This window comes from Hippocampus bargibanti, unplaced genomic scaffold (assembly GCF_051943395.1).
Source record: "Hippocampus bargibanti isolate YZ-2025 unplaced genomic scaffold, ASM5194339v1 Contig00032, whole genome shotgun sequence".
NCBI classification, from domain to species: domain Eukaryota; kingdom Metazoa; phylum Chordata; class Actinopteri; order Syngnathiformes; family Syngnathidae; genus Hippocampus; species Hippocampus bargibanti.
In genome coordinates, this window is record NW_028296992.1 from 1 (window position 1) to 7,500 (window position 7,500).

A 7,500-nucleotide genomic window follows, 5' to 3' on the forward strand; every position below is an offset into this window, starting at 1 on the left:
CGGGGAACCAGAGCTGGGTGCAATTGAGCTGGAGGATGGAGCAGCCTCCCTGGAAGTCTGACAGCGGGTGTTTACGGAGGTCTTCAAGCCGACTATCAAGCACCAAAGGCGGGCATGCATGGGGGAATCTCGGCCTCCACTTTTGGAATATTTTCTAAGTGTTTGAGCTCCAGCAAGGGGGCGAACGCCGGTCCCCAGACGCCGCCCGGGGAACCAGAGCTGGGGGGGAGTGAGCTGGGGGGTGGAGCAGCCTCCCTGGAAGTCTGACAGCGGGCCAGCCGGACCACAGACGCCGCCCGGGGAACCAGAGCTGCGGGGAGAGTGAGCTGGGTGATGGAGCAGCTTCCCTGGAAGTCTGACAGCGGGGCTTTGCGGAGGTCTCCAAGCCGGCTATCAAGCACCAAAGGCGGGTATGCTTGGCCAAAGGCGGGTATGCTTGGGGGAATCTCGGCCTCCACTTTTTGAATATTTTCCAAGTGTTTGAGCTCCAGCAAGGGGGCGAATGCCGGTCCCCAGACGCCGCCCGGGGAACCAGAGCTGCGCGGAGAGTGAGCTGGGTGATGGAGCAGCCTCCCTGGAAGTCTGACAGCGGGCCAGCCGGTCCCCAGACGCCGTCCGGGGAACCAGAGCTGGGTGTAATTGAGCTGGAGGATGGAGCAGCCTCCCTGGAAGTCTGACAGCGGGGGTTTACGGAGGTCTCCAAGCCGACTATCAAGCACCAAAGGCGGGTATGCTTGGGGGAATCTCGGCCTCCACTTTTTGAATATTTTCTAAGTGTTGGAGCTCCAGCAAGACGGCGAATGCCGGTCCCCAGACGCCGCCCGGGGAACCAGAGCTGCGGGGGAGTGAGCTGGGTGATGGAGCAGCCTCCCTGGAAGTCTGACAGCGGGCCAGCCGGACCCCAGACGCCGCCCGGGGAACCAGAGCTGCGGGGAGAGTGAGCTGGGTGATGGAGTAGCCTCCCTGGAAGTCTGACAGCGGGCCAGCCGGACCCCAGACGCCGCCCGGGGAACCAGAGCTGGGTGTAATTGAGCTGGAGGATGGAGCAGCCTCCCTGGAAGCCTGACAGCGGGGCATTGCGGAGGTCTCCAAGCCGGCTATCAAGCACCAAAGGCGGGCATGCGTGGGGGAATCTCGGCCTCTTGTTTTGAAACATTTTCTAAGTGTTTGACCTCCAGCAAGGGGGCGAATGCCGGTCCCCAGACGCCGCCCGGGGAACCAGAGCTGGGTGTAATTGAGCTGGAGGATGGAGCAGCCTCCCTGGAAGTCTGACAGCGGGGGTTTACGGAGGTCTCCAAGCCGACTATCAAGCACCAAAGGCGGGTATGCTTGGGGGAATCTCGGCCTCCACTTTTTGAATATTTTCTAAGTGTTGGAGCTCCAGCAAGACGGCGAATGCCGGTCCCCAGACGCCGCCCGGGGAACCAGAGCTGCGGGGGAGTGAGCTGGGTGATGGAGCAGCTTCCCTGGAAGTCTGACAGCGGGCCAGCCGGACCCCAGACGCCGCCCGGGGAACCAGAGCTGCGGGGAGAGTGAGCTGGGTGATGGAGTAGCCTCCCTGGAAGTCTGACAGCGGGCCAGCCGGACCCCAGACGCCGCCCGGGGAACCAGAGCTGGGTGTAATTGAGCTGGAGGATGGAGCAGCCTCCCTGGAAGCCTGACAGCGGGGCATTGCGGAGGTCTCCAAGCCGGCTATCAAGCACCAAAGGCGGGCATGCGTGGGGGAATCTCGGCCTCTTGTTTTGAAACATTTTCTAAGTGTTTGACCTCCAGCAAGGGGGCGAATGCCGGTCCCCAGACGCCGCCCGGGGAACCAGAGCTGGGTGTAATTGAGCTGGAGGATGGAGCAGCCTCCCTGGAAGTCTGACAGCGGGGGTTTACGGAGGTCTCCAAGCCGACTATCAAGCACCAAAGGCGGGCATGCGTGGGGGAATCTCGGCCTGTCCCTTTTGGAATATTTTCTAAGTGTTTGAGCTCCAGCAAGGGGGCGACAGCCGGTCCCCAGACGCCGCCCGGGGAACCAGAGCTGGGTGTAATTGAGCTGGAGGATGGAGCAGCCTCCCTGGAAGTCTGACAGCGGGCCAGCCGGACCCCAGACGCCGCCCGGGGAACCAGAGCTGGGTGTAATTGAGCTGGAGGATGAAGCAGCCTCCATGGAAGTCTGACAGCGGGGGTTTACGGAGGTCTTCAAGCCGACTATCAAGCACCAAAGGCGGGCATGCGTGGGAGAATCTCGGCCTCCACTTTTGGAATATTTTTCTAAGTGTTGGAGCTCCAGCAAGACGGCGAATGCCGGTCCCCAGACGCCGCCCTGGGAACCAGAGCTGGGTGTAATTGAGCTGGAGGATGGAGCAGCCTCCCTGGAAGTCTGACAGCGGGGGTTTACGGAGGTCTCCAAGCCGACTATCAAGCACCAAAGGCGGGTATGCTTGGGGGAATCTCGGCCTCCACTTTTTGAATATTTTCTAAGTGTTTGAGCTCCAGCAAGACGGCGAACGCCGGTCCCCAGACGCCGCCCGGGGAACCAGAGCTGCGGGGGAGTGAGCTGGAGGATGAAGCAGCCTCCGTGGAAGTCTGACAGCGGGCCAGCCGGTCCCCAGACGCCGCCCGGGGAACCAGAGCTGGGTGTAATTGAGCTGGAGGATGGAGCAGCCTCCCTGGAAGTCTGACAGCGGGGCTTTGCGGAGGTCTCCAAGCCGGCTATCAAGCACCAAAGGCGGGCATGCTTGGGGGAATCTCGGCCTTCACTTTTTGAATATTTTCTAAGTGTTTGACCTCCAGCAAGGGGGCGAACGCCGGTCCCCAGACGCCGCCCGGGGAACCAGAGCTGCGGGGGAGTGAGCTGGAGGATGAAGCAGCCTCCATGGAAGTCTGACAGCGGGCCAGCCGGTCCCCAGACGCCGCCCGGGGAACCAGAGCTGCGGGGAGAGTGAGCTGGGTGATGGAGCAGCCTCCATGGAAGTCTGACAGCGGGCCAGCCGGACCCCAGACGCCGCCCGGGGAACCAGAATCTGGGTGTAATTGAGCTGGATGATGGAGCAGCCTCCCTGGAAGTCTGACAGCGGGGGTTTACGGAGGTCTCCAAGCCGGCTATCAAGCACCACAGGCGGGCATGCGTGGGGGAATCTCGGCCTCCACTTTTTGAATATTTTCTAAGTGTTTGAGCTCCAGCAAGGAGGCGAATGCCGGTCCCCAGACGCCGCCCGGGGAACCAGAGCTGGGGGGGAGTGAGCTGGGGGATGGAGCAGCCTCCCTGGAAGTCTGACAGCGGGCCAGCCGGACCCCAGACGCCGCCCGGGGAACCAGAGCTGCGCGGAGAGTGAGCTGGGTGATGGAGCAGCCTCCCTGGAAGTCCGACAGCGGGCCAGCCGGTCCCCAGACGCCGCCCGGGGAACCAGAGCTGCGGGGGAGTGAGCTGGGGGATGGCGCAGCCTCCCTGGAAGTCTGACAGCGGGCCAGCCGGTCCCCAGACGCCGCCCGGGGAACCAGAGCTGCGGGGGAATGAGCTGGAGGATGGAGCAGCTTCCCTGGAAGTCTGACAGCGGGCCAGCCGGTCCCCAGACGCCGCCCTGGGAACCAGAGCTGGGTGTAATTGAGCTGGAGGATGGAGCAGCCTCCCTGGAAGTCTGACAGCGGGGGTTTACGGAGGTCTCCAAGCCGACTATCAAGCACCAAAGGCGGGCATGCGTGGGGGAATCTCGGCCTCCACTTTTGAAATATTTTCTAAGTGTTGGAGCTCCAGCAAGGGGGCGAATGCCGGTCCCCAGACGCCGCCTGGGGAACCAGAGCTGCGGGGGAGTGAGCTGGGTGATGGAGCAGCCTCCCTGGAAGTCCGACAGCGGGCCAGCCGGTCCCCAGACGCCGCCCGGGGAACCAGAGCTGCGGGGGGAATGAGCTGGAGGATGAAGCAGCCTCCCTGGAAGTCTGACAGCGGGCCAGCCGGTCCCCAGACGCCGCCAGGGGAACCAGAGCTGGGTGTAATTGAGCTGGAGGATGGAGCCCAGCAAACCCGTTCGTCGGCGGCCGAGGCCGGCGTCGTGCGCGTCGCGGGAGGGGGTCTGCTATGCGTCTTACCCTTCCGCGCTCCGCGCCCGCCGCCCGTCCTCGCTCGCCGCTCGACGGCCGAGTCCGCCGGGCGAAGCACGGTAACCCGTTCGTCGGCGGCCGAGTACGAGGCGGGCGTCGTGCGCGTCGCGGGAGGGGGTCTGCTATGCGTCTTACCCTTCCGCGCTCCGCGCCCGCCGCGCGTCCTCGCTCGCCGCCCGACGGCCGAGTCCGTCGCGCGAAGCCCAGGAACCCGTTCGTCGGCGGCCGAGGCCGGCGTCGTGCGCGTCGCGGGAGGGGGTCTGCTATGCGTCTTACCCTTCCGCGCTCCGCGCCCGCCGCGCGTCCTCGCTCGCCGCTCGACGGCCGAGTCCGTCGGGCGAAGCCCAGGAACCCGTTCGTCGGCGGCCGAGGCCGGCGTCGTGCGCGTCGCGGGAGGGGGTCTGCTATGCGTCTTACCCTTCCGCGCTCCGCGCCCGCCGCGCGTCCTCGCTCGCCGCCCGACGGCCGAGTCCCTTGAGCGAAGCCCAGGAACCGTTCGTCGGCGGCCGAGTCCGAGGCCGGCGTCGTGCGCGTCGCGGGAGGGGGTCTGCTATGCGTCTTACCCTTCCGCGCTCCGCGCCCGCCGCGCGTCCTCGCTCGCCGCCCGACGGCCGAGTCCGTCGGGCGAAGCCCAGGAACCCGTTCGTCGGCGGCCGAGGCCGGCGTCGTGCGCGTCGCGGGAGGGGGTCTGCTATGCGTCTTACCCTTCCGCGCTCCGCGCCCGCCGCGCGTCCTCGCTCGCCGCCCGACGGCCGAGTCCCTTGAGCGAAGCCCAGGAACCGTTCGTCGGCGGCCGAGTACGAGGCCGGCGTCGTGCGCGTCGCGGGAGGGGGTCTGCTATGCGTCTTACCCTTCCGCGCTCCGCGCCCGCCGCGCGTCCTCGCTCGCCGCTCGACGGCCGAGTCCGTCGGGCTGCCCAGGAACCCGTTCGTCGGCGGCCGAGGCCGGCGTCGTGCGCGTCGCGGGAGGGGGTCTGCTAGTCGTCTTACCCTTCCGCGCTCCGCGCCCGCCGCTCGTCCTCGCTCGCCGCCCGACGGCCGAGTCCCTTGAGCGAAGCCCAGGAACCGTTCGTCGGCGGCCGAGTTCGAGGCCGGCGTCGTGCGCGTCGCGGGAGGGGGTCTGCTATGCGTCTTACCCTTCCGCGCTCCGCGCCCGCCGCGCGTCCTCGCTCGCCGCTCGACGGCCGAGTCCGTCGGGCGAAGCCCAGGAACCCGTTCGTCGGCGGCCGAGGCCGGCGTCGTGCGCGTCGCGGGAGGGGGTCTGCTATGCGTCTTACCCTTCCGCGCTCCGCGCCCGCCGCTCGTCCTCGCTCGCCGCCCGACGGCCGAGTCCCTTGAGCGAAGCCCAGGAACCGTTCGTCGGCGGCCGAGTACGAGGCCGGCGTCGTGCGCGTCGCGGGAGGGGGTCTGCTATGCGTCTTACCCTTCCGCGCTCCGCGCCCGCCGCGCGTCCTCGCTCGCCGCTCGACGGCCGAGTCCGTCGGGCGAAGCCCAGGAACCCGTTCGTCGGCGGCCGAGGCCGGCGTCGTGCGCGTCGCGGGAGGGGGTCTGCTAGTCGTCTTACCCTTCCGCGCTCCGCGCCCGCCGCTCGTCCTCGCTCGCCGCCCGACGGCCGAGTCCCTTGAGCGAAGCCCAGGAACCGTTCGTCGGCGGCCGAGTACGAGGCCGGCGTCGTGCGCGTCGCGGGAGGGGGTCTGCTATGCGTCTTACCCTTCCGCGCTCCGCGCCCGCCGCGCGTCCTCGCTCGCCGCTCGACGGCCGAGTCCGTCGGGCGAAGCCCAGGAACCCGTTCGTCGGCGGCCGAGGCCGGCGTCGTGCGCGTCGCGGGAGGGGGTCTGCTAGTCGTCTTACCCTTCCGCGCTCCGCGCCCGCCGCTCGTCCTCGCTCGCCGCCCGACGGCCGAGTCCCTTGAGCGAAGCCCAGGAACCGTTCGTCGGCGGCCGAGTACGAGGCCGGCGTCGTGCGCGTCGCGGGAGGGGGTCTGCTATGCGTCTTACCCTTCCGCGCTCCGCGCCCGCCGCGCGTCCTCGCTCGCCGCTCGACGGCCGAGTCCGTCGGGCGAAGCCCAGGAACCCGTTCGTCGGCGGCCGAGGCCGGCGTCGTGCGCGTCGCGGGAGGGGGTCTGCTAGTCGTCTTACCCTTCCGCGCTCCGCGCCCGCCGCGCGTCCTCGCTCGCCGCCCGACGGCCGAGTCCCTTGAGCGAAGCCCAGGAACCGTTCGTCGGCGGCCGAGTACGAGGCCGGCGTCGTGCGCGTCGCGGGAGGGGGTCTGCTATGCGTCTTACCCTTCCGCGCTCCGCGCCCGCCGCGCGTCCTCGCTCGCCGCTCGGCGGCCGAGTCCGTCGGGCGAAGCCCAGTAAACCCGTTCGTCGGCCGAGTACGAGGCGGGCGTCGTGCGCGTCGCGGGAGGGGGTCTGCTAGTCGTCTTACCCTTCCGCGCTCCGCGCCCGCCGCGCGTCCTCACTCGCCGCCCGACGGCCGAGTCTGTTGGGCGAAGCCCAGTAACCCGCTCGTCGACGGCCGAGTACGAGGCGGGCGTCGTGCGCGTCGCGGGAGGGGGTCTGCTAGTCGTCTTACCCTTCCGCGCTCCGCGCCCGCCGCGCGCCCTCACTCGCCGCCCGACGGCCGAGTTGGAACCCGTTTGTCGGCGGCCGAGCATAAACTGAAACGGGTCGGATGAGGCGCCGTTGGACGCCACGGGTGCGGGAGTCGCGTCCGGTCTATCCCGGGAAACCGAAAACCTCACGGACGGCTCCGTCGACGAGCGCCGGCCAGGTCGTCGGGGGGCTCGCCCCCCGCGCCGGTCACGGGCTCCTAGCGGACGACCGACCCGGGCTTTTTCGGCGACTCTGGATAACCGCCGATCATCCCGCGCTCCGCGCCCGGCGCGCGACCTCGCCCGATGCCGACAGATGAGGCCGGCGTTGGACGCCACGGCTGCGGGAGTCGCGTTCGCTCTGTCCCGGGAAACCGAAAACCTCACGGACGGCTCCGTCGACGAGCGCCGGCCAGGTCGTCGGGGGGCTCGCCCCCCGCGCCGGTCACGGGCTCCTAGCGGACGACCGACCCGGGCTTTTTCGGCGACTCGGGATAACCGCCGATCATCCCGCGCTCCGCGCCCGGCGCGCGACCTCACTCGCGCCGCCAGACAGCGAAGCCCGTTAACCCTTGTTTCGTCGGCCGAGCATAAACTGCAACGGGTCGGATGAGGCGCCGTTGGACGCCACGGCAGCGGGAGTCGCGTTCGCTCTGTCCCGGGAAACCGAAAACCTCACGGACGGCTCCGTCGACGGGCGCCGGCCAGGTCGTCGGGGGGCTCGCCCCCCGCGCCGGTCACGGGCTCCTAGCGGACGACCGACCCGGGCTTTTTCGGCGACTCTGGATAACCGCCGATCATCCCGCGCTCCGCGCCCGGC